The 13,198-nt window shown below is 38.3% G+C and overlaps 1 long non-coding RNA gene across 1 annotated transcript; it reads right to left on the bottom strand.

Annotated features, from left to right (window-relative positions):
* Positions 1 to 1,311: 1,311 nt before the first annotated feature.
* On the bottom strand, positions 1,312 to 11,637 carry LOC146495048 (uncharacterized). Its single transcript, XR_014871387.1, has 3 exons — positions 11,280 to 11,637; positions 4,893 to 5,221; positions 1,312 to 4,824 (listed from the first exon to the last, which is right to left on the bottom strand). It is a non-coding gene; the product is annotated as an uncharacterized LOC146495048 (long non-coding RNA).
* Positions 11,638 to 13,198: the final 1,561 nt, after the last annotated feature.

The raw sequence follows: 13,198 nt of genomic DNA, 5'->3' as shown, positions 1-13,198 counted from the left end.
CAAAATTAGGCTTTTTTTTTAATGTATGTGTGTCTCTCTGGAAACGGCATGGCAAATCAGATCAATGCGGGACAGCTGAAGCAGGATCGATATGTTTTTGATGTAAGGGCGAACTCTTGTGTTAAAAATTGCTAGGAACTGTGTGGGATCTTGTAGGTTGAGGCAGATGTTCTCAGGATAAATCTGGAGGTCTGCAATATTACAAACTGTTCCAGTATATAAACCTGAAGTCTGTGTATGACAACTGACCTGTAAGAAGACGTTCATCTCATGTCCTGTCCTGTAAGTGTGTGCAGTGTAGAGAAGTGCTGCTAAAAAAATCAAATAATTAGCACAGGTGTAATTTAGTTAACTGTAATGTTTATGTTCAAGTGATTCATTCTCACCCTCCAAGATGCTGCTGTTTGTGTGATACCTCACATCTATACTATATTAGCTTGTAAAGGTTTTGAGTTATTGGTAGATTTAAAGTTAATTCACAGTAAAATAATAAAATCTTGTGAAAAAAACAGAAGCCTTGACTTTGATTATGCTGTCATAAGAACTTTATGTTTCTAGTGCTTCCTTATCTGTCTCTGATACCGCTCTTTTCTTCCCCCCTCGGAGAGCTTTTTTTCTAGTGTCATATGTTAGATTTGTATTGTTGATTGTCATTTATGTTTAGAAATATCTACTCATATATGCTTAGAGTTTTATAATCAATGTCATGTTGGTAGAGGTTTGATCCTTAGTAGTCTGTGGAGACTGTGTGCCTCCCAGAGCACTCTGGCATGCACACACAACATAAGGTCAGGAGAGAGGTTATATCTGCTCTTACTGATTTAGGGTATAGGAGGACACCTACTCTGTATCTGGTTAAGTATAAGAGCCTTTTGTTTAGATGGACCGCTAGACTCCTGGCACCAGCTTTGGGGAGTCTTCACGGGGTCACATCTTGACCACACACACACACGGTATTCTTTGTCCACATGTATACCTATATGAAACGTCATATGTTAATGAACCTATGCATATTCATGTAACCACAATAAAAGGAGTGCTCTGGGGAACCTGGCTGAGAGTCTGACGGAGGTCAAGTGAGTGGAACGACACTTGGCTCCAGGCAGGCTTACTCTTCCTTGGTGAGTAACACCAAGAACTTTGCCTACTTGTGTCTTGTTTTTGCTGTGTAGTAAATTGTCCTTAACGTTCCAGCGAATAGGTTTATGCTACAAACCTATCATCATATACATCCTCGGTTTTCTGCTCTCTTCCCTTCTCTGCTGTCCTGGTTATAAAAAAAAAAAAAAGAGGACAGAATAAGCATATGCCAAGAAAAACTAGCCAGATGTTTCACATTTGGATGTGATGATTAAATTACAAGCATGTTAATTATCTACTTATCCATTATTTGAACTCAGCTACGAATATAAAATCATAAAAATCTTCTTGGGGATTAGCCAGGTGTGCCTTGGAATTAGTTGTGTTAAAATTATTTAAATAGCTATGATGACATGTGAAGGTGTCATAAGTGGTGTGCCTTCTGACAGGAAAGTTTTAAAAAATGACTGAGCTGGCTAACTAGCTAACGAGCCACATTATTTACCTACCTGAGTTTGCAAGAGCCGATTCTTTACATGAAGGCATCCTTTGCTCATTCATTCTTTGCATGAAGGAACATTTCCACAGGTCCTTCCTCCCTGCAGCTGTCAGACTGCACAATCAAAACTGCTCCCAACAAACACAGATGTTTACATCAGCGCTGTAATTTGCACTAATCAACCGAACAACTACTACTTTTATAACTTGCACATTACTTTTCTCAGTTTATATATACTAACTTATTGGAAGTCACATATGTACTTTTAATGCACAGGTATGATACACAATCTACACTTTTCAAGTTGTTCTAAATATTCTTACTATTTAAACATCTTTCAGTATCCTGCTCTGTTTGCACACTACAACCTGGGTTTGCCACTTATCTGTACTTCAATTTTAATAACTATACAGTACTGTTTTGGTAACTATTGTCCATGATGTAAATATGCAAAAAAAAAATTGTGTGCTTCTGTTCTATGTCCTGTTCTGTTTGTATATGTGTCTTTTTGCTGCTGTTACAACCAAATTTCCCCTTGTGGGACAATTAAAGTCTTATTCTATTCTATTCTATTGTAGTGAATCAGAAGACCAAACTCTCATCAAGTGAGAGCCGTCTCCCCACTTTTTTTTAAACGAGGTTTGTTGTGTTGCCACAATATTTAACTGTCTTCCCACATACATCGCACACAGCATAATTTCTATGCTGAACGTAAACACAGTTATGATCTGTGACCCAAGTCAAGATTGCGTGTTTTGTGGTCTAATGTTTTTGTGTCTCAGGTTCCTCTCTGGCTCACACTGTTGTGGAGCCATAGCACGCACATAAATGAGAGGCAGAAAGCGATTGTAGTTGCTATTAACAGGGTATTGTCGACTATCGCGCTAATTGCTGAGTTTACTTATGACTACTTATGATTAAAAACAAATTTAATCAAATTAAATATTAATATTTCCATATGGGAATTGATCCTACAACATGAAACGCTGGTATTGGAAGTATCGATATTTCAGGATTGCTTCGCACATCACTACCCCTCAGGAGCAGAGTGCAAGTGAGTCGCAAAAGCACATAAATATGACTGACACCCGTAAACGAAGCCGCATCTGGCAGCAATTTAAAGAAGAAGCAGAAACCGCGTCATCCAACCTGAGGCATTTGATTTTTCTCAATGTCAACCTGCACTGAGGACAGACTGTTTGGCTACTGCGTTTGGTACGGTTTCTGTTCTGTGGATTTGCTTGCAGTGTTTTGTTTTAGTGTTGAATTAAAATTAAAAGTTTGATTAAAATATTAAAATACTTTGCCAAGTAAGGCTAAAATATGAGGCTACAGATGATAAAAAATTAATTTGGGAGCCAGCTCTTCTTTTGGAGCCGTGCCACAATAGCCGGCTCTCTGAAAAGAGCCGAACTTCCCATCACTAACGGGCAGACTTGTACTCATTCACTACTACAGCAACGGAATAACACTCCACCTCCTTTAGCCTCACCTGTACCACTCTGCCTCCATCTGCCTTTTTCTTTCTCAGTAGTATCTAAAACTATCCATAAAACAGAATTTTCAAGTATCTTCACTTAACTTGAGTATTTGTTTTTCTGGCAACTTTTGGCTTTTACTCTGTATCTCTGAAAACAAACATCTCCAGATTCTCCTCACCTTTCCAAAACAGGTTCATTACTTTCTTTATAAGACATTTGAGAGGGAGTTATAATCTCCTTTCTCTGCAAACCTTTAAACATCAAACTGATTTGAACCTAAATGGAACGAATTCAAATTTAAGACAGTCAAGTTGGTGTATCCATTAACAGTCCTAAACGAACATGATGGGAATAAATAGTCAAAAACATATTTGATTCTAATGTACTATCTACTAAAATGATCCAAAAGTTGTTTTTGTCCTTAAGTTGTGGTCTCAGTACTTTAGAACCTATCTAGCGCTGCAGTAAAGGATCAAGCATATATAAAGTATGTGAAAAGGTTTGAAAATGGCAGGTAATTTCAAATGCAACTGCAGTTTAGTGCTCGATAAACTGATTAGTTCTAAGTACTGTGGTGAGGTTTATAATATTGCACTGGTTTTGGACTGCTACAGAGTAACTATGGAGTTCATGGTCAGTGCTAGTTTATATCAGGGGTAGCAGACATCAATTTGAACTTAAGGATGGTGCTGATAGATTCACTTACAGAAGTCTGCTTTTATCCAGCTTTCAGTACTTCAACTTTTACCTAAGTATTTTTTGATACAAGTATCTGCACTTTTACTTAAGTGATGGATTTGTTTACTTTTGCCATTTCTGAATCTTGCTGGAAACTTCCAGATGACAAATGTGACAACCAGTGATCACTGCCTCTCTGCTTCCTCTTTTTCTCTCTTGTGGCATTGTCACATAAAATGTTTGTGCATCAAGTATAGTCAAAAACATTTTCTTCTAGAATTACCCAGCCAGAAAGGACCCAAAATACATCCATATTTATTGAAGGTGAACGTGCTGTATCGTAATCATATTGTTAGATATCCTTCCACATTTTTATTTGGGTATACAGAAATCCTCCTATATTCCTGTGTGCTACATAGACGACACCACCTGTGATTACAGTAATCTTTTTATTTAATAATTTAATTACACTCTATATACACACTCAAGTATGTCACATTTTTTTCTGAGGGAAGGAAAACCACTTTTACTTTCTAGAGCTAACTAAATTATTTATTACTGTATTGTAGTCTGCTATGCATTAGCATGAAGACTTCTTAGGGCTTCTCTATGTATGTCAAGAACTGGAGGGTTGTGTGAGGTTTGGAACCAAAAGAAGACTTAATACATGCGTTGAACTATTTACAAGGTTATTTACAAAAAGTGAACTCAAAACTCAAATATGACTTGAAACTGAAAACATTAACAGGCGACCTAGAAGGTCATAGACGGAGAATGTTTGGACACAAGGAGAGCGACGCAACGGGGAGCTCTGTAACAGAGGAGAGAAAGGATGCTGGGCAGGTAGTTGAGAGAATGGCTAGAGGTGAGTACGCACTGCAGTGGGGTGTGCAGGTCGGGACACTGAGTAGTCCTGGAGGGGATGTCTGTGAGAGTTTCATGTGGGGAGGCGAGCACTTGTTCCAGGGGGTCCAAGAGAGTCATGACAGGCAGGAGGGCAGGCAGGTGAGCGGGCTGACTATGGAACCTTTGCATTGTAGACTGTAGTAGCGCACGGTACGGCAGCAGGAGAAACTAATGTAAAATCTAACAGAGAAGCAACGTTACACACGGAACAGACGAGCATGAAGCTGAACACAAGGAGGCCGCCTTACCATTAATGGTAGCAGGACGAACTGGTGGAGCGTGACAAGCGGTGCTGGTTTAAAAACCCTCCCGTTGATTGCCCTGGAATGAGGAGCAGGTGAGGTGCCGGAAACTCCGCCCCAGAGGATGGACCCTGGAACTTCTCTCACACAAACAGGAAAAAGCCCAGACACTCCCATGGCACATGACAATGTGTAGCCCTGGTCCACTTCATTTTTAAGAAACTGCCTGGCTTTATCTAGCCCACTTGTGGAGATTGCTGAGGAAAAGTGGTCGTGTTGTCAGCAGTGCTAGTGGAACGGTCACCCTAGGTGCTGATGACTGTTTCTCAGAAACACTGTTGAGAAAAGATAACAAGGAAATGTTAACAGGTTGTGTGAAGACTCCAGCGACACTTGAAGGAACAACGTTATTAGTGGACCAGCTCGTTTTGGCTTGTGACCTTCATCAGGGTCGTCTTCATTACAGAAATGTTAATAGAAATGTGCCCCTCCTGTTGACTTGTAAAGACACTTGAGGCTTTTGGCTGTTATAATCCCCAAGGGCCACTGACAGTTCTCAGAAAAGGTACATCAAATGCCAAGAATCAATATGTCTTTTAAAGCCAAATGTCAATTTCAAAATCGACTTAAAGTGGTTTAGTCCTTATGTTATTATTATATTGCAATGCCCTACTGGGATTTAACCTTTTGGCACTGTGTTCTTTTAATTTTCGGTTTCAGAAAAAAAGAAAATAAAAATATTAAATCAATATGTCACTTTTTAAAAATTCTGAATCAATATCTTTCACTTCAGAGAAGAGTGCGGAGGTCATCCAACTTGTTAGCTTCATGAGTTTTTTTCTGAAGGGCTAAATACGGGTAGTTAAATAATTAACCATATGCCCGTTTAGCTCTGGGTGCAGTTCACTTGAGACTTGTCTCCTAAATTATTCAGCTTGTTAAGCCTTTTATTAAATCTCCATCAAATATTTATCTTTTGCTGGGACCTATTGCAAACTTCGTTCTTTTATGTTCACCACTATGGGCAGGTATGCTAACAGACTGCTATTATCCTCCTGGATAATAAGGTGCTAGCAAGCCCATTATGTCAGCTATTTGCACTTAACACTGAGTAAAAATGACATCGTATACCAGACCAAATATGTACTTTGAGGAGGGAATAAGAAATATAATACTGTCCTTCAAAAATCATTTGAATTATGCACACATATGTGAAATTAATTTAAGAACAATAACAGAAGAGTAATGTGACCTGTAAATATACTTCCAAGAATAAATCAGAAAGAGCAGTGGGCTTTAGAGGTGCGGATGCAGCAAAACAGACAGCATAAGGTAATGCTGCTCTCCGGGGGATTGTCTGTCACAACGGCAGAGATTTCACTTACCATTAATGCTAAGTCGACCATTAGAGTTTGCGTAGCCTCTCTAGGGAAACGGCCTAAATGAGATCACTTGTACTCACACTGGCGTGGAGGAGACACCCAACGGGCCACTTTGTTGGCTCTTAAAAGAAATCTGAGTATAAGGTAACTGCTCTAAGTGAACATGGATGACTGTATATGAAAATGAGGACATTTCTTTCAGTAAATTGCATGATTTTTAAACATGTGAAAAAAGATCATAAATAATAATGTGCACAGACAGTCATTTAATAAAATCCAATCTGTGCACAGAACTTAGATGAAGTATATTACACACGGGCTACATTTAATTTCTTTTAATGCAGGTCATACATGCAAGCAAAGCATCTTGGAGAGAGTTGCAATGTCAATAAATGCATTGGTTCTGTTTAAGAAGTAACAAAACGTCCTTAAAAATCAGATTGACATTTGTAATAACAGAAGTTATTAAAAATTCATCTTTCAACACGACCTTGGCTAGACAGAAAACAACTTAATAAAAAACAATATTGTTGTTAATGCAATATTTAAAGTTTCAGGAGCCCAGCAAACACCTTTCCCCACAAGTAGCAGTTCACAGGTTAAATGTCACCAACTTGACAGATGGATATGAGAACAAGCAAGGAGAGTTAAAGGTGAGTCTCCGAGAGGATGGGTGGGAATCACAGGCAAAAATATGTCAAGTGACGCATCCTGTATTTTTTAAAGTTTGAATTTGGTTATTTGGAAATTAGAGAATACTTCAAATTAATCTTTTGCTATTTTAAAACTACTCTAAATCCGAGGTGTATTAGTCAGATGAGTGAGTGTATAAAATCCTGTGTACATCTTTCCTTACATTAAACTGGTATTTAAAAAGGAAGAATAGTATTTGCTTCCTTTATATGCTCTATATATGCTTCAAAGTTATTAAGTATTATTGCTTTGTTTTCCTTTGTTTGTTTGTCTCTTTTTTTCTCTGTTGTTTTCATTATACTATTTTAACCTGTTTAAAATAAAGATACTATATAATACAGAATAATAAATATTACAGGGCTTGAATTTCTTATTCATTTGCCAACATTCTTAATCTATGTTAATTTGCACCGTTTGTTAATTTGCACCGTTTTGTCATTTCAGAAATGACAGAAATTTCATTCAAAATCATTTAGTGTGTACTAAATCTTATTGAGTCTCTTGTTGTTGTTGTTATTTGATAATTGTGGGTGTTATTGCAGCACCGTGAGAAATGATCTGCTTTCTCAGTGTGAACCAGTGCGGTTTTATTTATTTATTTTCTTCTTAGTTTTAAGTCATTTTTAATCTGCTTGTTATTCTAGCTCCTTGATCACCAGATTTTCTTTCTGTTCATATCTACTTGTCTCACTGTCAGATTTTAGTAACTAATAGTGCAATAACGTCAATTACACATGCAAATGGTGAGACAAAGGGAGTGTCCGCTTCCATTTAAGTCAAAAGATGGGAGTTGAAATACTGGCTTACGTGCATTTATGCAGTTTTATGATGGTTGAGATTTATGAGCAACAACCTTTTACTTGTAAACCCAGCCAAAATGCAAAATACTATGCTTTTTATGTTGTATTTCATTTTTAGACAAACTGTTGAATTAAAACACTTTATCTCTTCCCGCAATTCAACATTTCTACCTTTGATGCTTTTTTATAATGAATTTCTCAGATGTTTCCTCAAAGTAGCCCTTTCCTTGAAGAAGAAAGGGCTAGAATTCCAGTATCTTTTTTTTTACGGTGATATTTTCTTTTCAGAAATTAATATGACAGACCTTGCATTACTCTGGAATGTCACGTATCTCACTTGATTACAGGCTCTGTTGGATGCCATTAGATTGTGGTATACATGACAGAACAATCAATTTCCTCTTGAAGTGTGTTGAAGGAGAAAAATTTTTGATTGAGCCGCCTCCATGTTGTGAGGAACAGGAACTGCAGCGATGGTCAGACGTTTACACAATATACACTCATCATGGGGATGAATGTCATGGTAATTATGGGCTTTTAATGATTTTCTGTGAACTACATATATCTCTGATGAATTTAAAACACAAGAATTGGGTCCACAATTTTTTGATCTATTTTGGATTTTCTCTAATCCACAGAGGGTCAAAAGTATACCAGCGAAACTCTCTACATGTCATTAAAATCCCCAGATGACAATGACATTTGTATTCACGATGAGTGAATGCAAAGGTCTGAACACAACTGACCATATGGAAAATCAGGAGTGCACAGGAAAATCCAAAATGCATTTAGAAAACAATCCAACAACCCTTTTCTGTGATGTAGCTCCATTATTTGAATCCACAGAACAAACCTCTGAGCCGTAGCGATACAAAACATTAATTCCCCCATGAGTGCTCTTCTTTTGATAGACCTTGTAAACAAACAAAGTAAAATGTTGTATCTAAACTACCTCCATAACATTTTTACTCATTAGACTAGGGCAATCAGTTGGATTTTTCAGCAGAGCTTTGTGTGCACTATGTGCCAGCCACAGAATACATTAGACTTGGTACCAGCACACCGGCCTCCCCACTGTTTCCAGAGTGACCCTGATCTCTGACAATTATTCTCTTCTGACGCTTAGTGCATTGCAAATGCATACAACCACTGAGTGGAACATAACGTGCAGCATCATGTTGGGAAACATAAGCTAGGACAATTATCTCTGTGTGGTTTCCATTGCAAACACGCCAATTACCAGAACAACCACCTGCACACAAATGAATTCCTCCAGGACTGGAGCACTCCTGCACATCTCATACAGAAAAGTGCACATGCCGGTAGACTCAGGCTTAAATTTACAATACATCTTACTTTTATCTCCCATCATCTGCTGGTTTCCTGGAAGTTTAGATCTGACCCTCATGCAACATATTAACGCAGCAACTGGAGCCCCTCAGTGCTGCATAGGTTTTCTGAGCACACCAGCATCCCACCTGGGAGCAGCTGTGTAGGGGGGAGGTACGGAAGAAATATTGATTGTAATAAACCTGGTAAATGACCTCTGGAGTATTTTTAGACTGGAGCCATATGACTGGGGAGGAAGCGGATCATTTCCATGAATGAGGAATGAGTTGGTCATTTCTCTCACACGGACAGCCTCCAAAGTATGAGTATGCAAATCCCTCGCCTAAAGCTCTGTTAATTATTCAACCCCCCACTACTCCACGCACCCCCTCATCTTTGCTCCTTATCCCCTGTGCCCTCTACAAGAAAGCGCCATTGAGTGATTGAATTGTTTGCTGATGGAACAATCACGCCATCTTTAACCTAAAAGCCACTCGCCATAAATCAAAGCAAATATTTCTGCTTCCTGAATGATTAATGCAATTTAATATCCTTATGAAAATGCTTGTTTCTGGTGCACCACGGGCTCACATAGAAGTGACATGTTAAAACAAGGACAGAGTAGATGATGGATTATTGAAAGGTACAGCAAGTCATTTTTTTCCCACAACTTTAAGTTATTTAATAAAAAAAACTTTTCCACTCATTGGTATGATTGGCGTGTAATTACATCTCCCAATTAACTATTAGATACTTATATATAATTAACTGACTAAAAATTACATAGGAGAGGGCGGCAGTTTGTATGTTGCCCCACTATTTTGAATACAGTGGCTAAGATGGGCATTGCAATTCAAATAGCTCTATATGCTGGTTTTAGGAGGTCAAAAGATCTCCAGCTTAAAAAGAAATGCTGCAAAAGCACGCAAAACACAAATTAAGTTGAATAAAACACAAAGGAAATAGGTTTTTTGTGGGCTTTTGTCTGTAAAAAAAATGTATGAAAAAAAATAACGGGACTATTTCTGGGAAAAATAACGTAACTGAACAGCTACAGAAGTGAAAAGCTAACAGTTAACAGCTAATAGCATTACATGAATTTTATGACCCTTCCATTTTTTCGTGATTTTTTTTTTAGGGTTTTCTATTTGCTCGTGTTTTCTGAAGTTACAGTCTGTTTGACCACTCAGGGCCACAATGCTTTTAAAAGCTATATTATACAGTTTAACAGTTGTACATGTATATTTTAATCTTCACTTTCTCATTATGTCTTTTCCTCCTTCATCAGTCCCCTCTCTTCTCTCCTTTCTATCTCATCTCTTCCTCCTCACCTTGTGGACCATCACAGATCTCTAACAGTACACAAAATGCATAAACATGCTTATTTATTTCTGATATTGTTACAATTGCAACAATAAGCTAACACTATATAAGCTAAACCCCAAAAGGTTGATTCTGGTTATCTGGATGGAGCGTTTTCAGTGGGAGAAACTTTTCATCACTCATCCAAGTGACTTCTTCAGTCTCAGCTAACTGCATGTTTCCTCAACCTTATAAACAGTATATTTGCAGAATGACTGAAACACTGAATGAACAATGGGCTGTGAGGTCAGTTCCTTGATCGTTAATATGCAAAGTGTCATGACCATCAATCAACAACCACTGATCAAAGACCATTGATCAATGGCCATCAGTACCATTCACAGAGAGTTGGGGAATGGCTGCAATCACAGCATTGCAAGATGGTAAAAGACGTACCCTTAGGCCCCCTCCTCGATTCAGAAATGGTCTTTCTATTTTATGTAAATGGCTTCCTTGACTCACCGCTCATACCAGCATTCCTCCCTGTCCTGTACATCCTCATCATTGAAAGAGAGTTAGCGCTTCTGTATTGGTCCATTCACTTAGCCAGAGGTTGTTTGGTTACCCCGATGTATAACTCCTGGCAATCCTCCTGGCACTTAATAGCATACACTAAATTACTCTGTTTGCGCCAGGGTACCTGATCCTTGGGGTGGACTAAGTTTTGGTGCAGTGTGTTTTGGGGTTTAAAAGCCACAGAGAAAATTAGAGATTGTCATGGTCCTGGGTCGGTGACCCAGCGCTTTAAGTTTATTATTATCATTTTCTAGTTTATTCTGATTTTGTATTAGTTCTTTGGGTTTGGTCGTCGTGTTTATTATCCCTACCTGTGTCTTCCCTCTGTGCTCTGTTCGGGTCCCTGCATTTGTGTTGTAAAATAGTCTATGTGTTTCCTGTTTTACTTTGTAGGTCTGTGTCTCGTTATGTCCATGAGTCCCAGCTGTGTGCCCACCTGTTCCTCATTTCCTCATGTGCCTGCCAGTGTATTTTAGTCCCTGTCAGCTAGTTCTTGTTGTTGCGTCGTTAACGTCGGTTCCCCTCTCGTGCTGTGTTTTCTCTTGTGAGTTATATTCTTGGATTTCCCAGTTTAGTTTGTTATTGTTTTGTATTCCTTCCAAGCCTGTTTTTGAGTTCACGTTTTTCCTCTGTGTCCTGCATTTTGGGTCCAATCTTGCCTGCCACACTGCACATCATGACAGAGATAATGTGTCTCAGCTGTTCCAATACTCCTGACACATGCGGGTCTCCTGGGTCCCCTGGAGCACGACAAATTTCCACCTGGGATACCCATTTACTCAATCATCCAGATGAATAAAATCAACTTTTTGGGATTTCTTTACCTCGATGATTGAGCATGCATCAAGACATATATCAGCTAAAGTTAGGCTTGAGTGTCTTAACAGTGTCCTCACACCATATGAGAGTTTACTCGGGTTTATTTGGGTCTGACTCTGAACTTCAAAGATAGTTTCACTAATCCTGGCTAACAGCAGCTAACAGTGGCAAAAGAAGCATCCCTTACTGATAAAAAATGTCAGGATATTCTCAACAACTTACCTCAGTTTCACTGTCATCGGATAGAAGTGAACTTCACTGACACATCAATTTGTATTGGACTCCTTTCACATAGTTTAATGGCCTCCTCCAGTGTAAATAGACATGGGCATCCAGTATATTGACAGTTGAGGTAAACAGCAAACTGGCACCACACTAACCACAAATAAAGAATAGCCAGAGTTGTTTGTCCTACTGGATAAGCTGTAACTAGGATTGTGCACTTGACTTGGGTGGGCTGAGAAACATGATTCTGCTATCTGCAATCTACTATCTAGCGATGAGATTTTACACACTGCACCTTTAAAAACCAATCATGGCTTCGTGTATTTGTCAGTCGGGTCACATTCGATATGGTTCCATTACTGCAGTGTAATTTGCGTGATGAATTGGTTCGATGATTTGGACTCCTCTGTTGTTTAACTGACATTTGAAGATAATCACCTTTTTATCTGGGTAAAATGGATTTCCAGTGGGAGCTTTACATGAAAAACTTGCTTGTTAAGGTATCAGTCTTTGTACATGAGAGAAAAGGTCTGAAAGCACCTCCACAAAGACAGTATTCTGATGGAGATAATTATTAATAAAACTTCAAAAGTAATCACTTCATGACAAAATCATATAGTAGAGCTCTTTTCCCTCATTTGACTTCATTTGATTTCATTTTCCCTGACATGTGACAGCATCATTCACACATTCACACAGCTCTGCATCTTCACAGCTCAGAATAGGTCTGCGTGTCCCCCCTCAGGGCTCATGCACCCCTCCAATCAAGACATAAGACAAGTGTATAAGCATTTAATTTTAGGATCCATTGTGCTACAAGTTGAGGATTAATCTTTAAACTTTGATCTTCCAGGTCTCGGTTTTGGACATATGTGATGCAATGTTAGGGTTGATGTTTGAAATGGAAAAAACATAGCTCTGTACTACAGTGCTGCTTTTTTTTTAAAATTTCATTTGTACAAACCCAATTGTGAAAAAGGTAAGGAAAAGACCTTGTGTCAATATAAATAAAATAGAATTAAATTATTTTCAGATTATAAGCCAGTTTTTTATTTAGATTAGAATACAAAAAAATATCAAATCTTAAGACTGGGAAATTTACTAATTTTAGAAAAATTGTTTTGTTTGCTTATTTGCTTATTTTGACTTTGATCACAGAAATATATCCCCAAAAGTTGTGTTTTGG

The sequence above is a fragment of the Neolamprologus multifasciatus genome, chromosome 20, assembly GCF_963576455.1.
Source record: "Neolamprologus multifasciatus chromosome 20, fNeoMul1.2, whole genome shotgun sequence".
Classification (NCBI taxonomy): domain Eukaryota; kingdom Metazoa; phylum Chordata; class Actinopteri; order Cichliformes; family Cichlidae; genus Neolamprologus; species Neolamprologus multifasciatus.
Note: the sequence above shows the minus strand (reverse complement) of the source record. Positions and strands in the feature narration are given on the sequence as shown.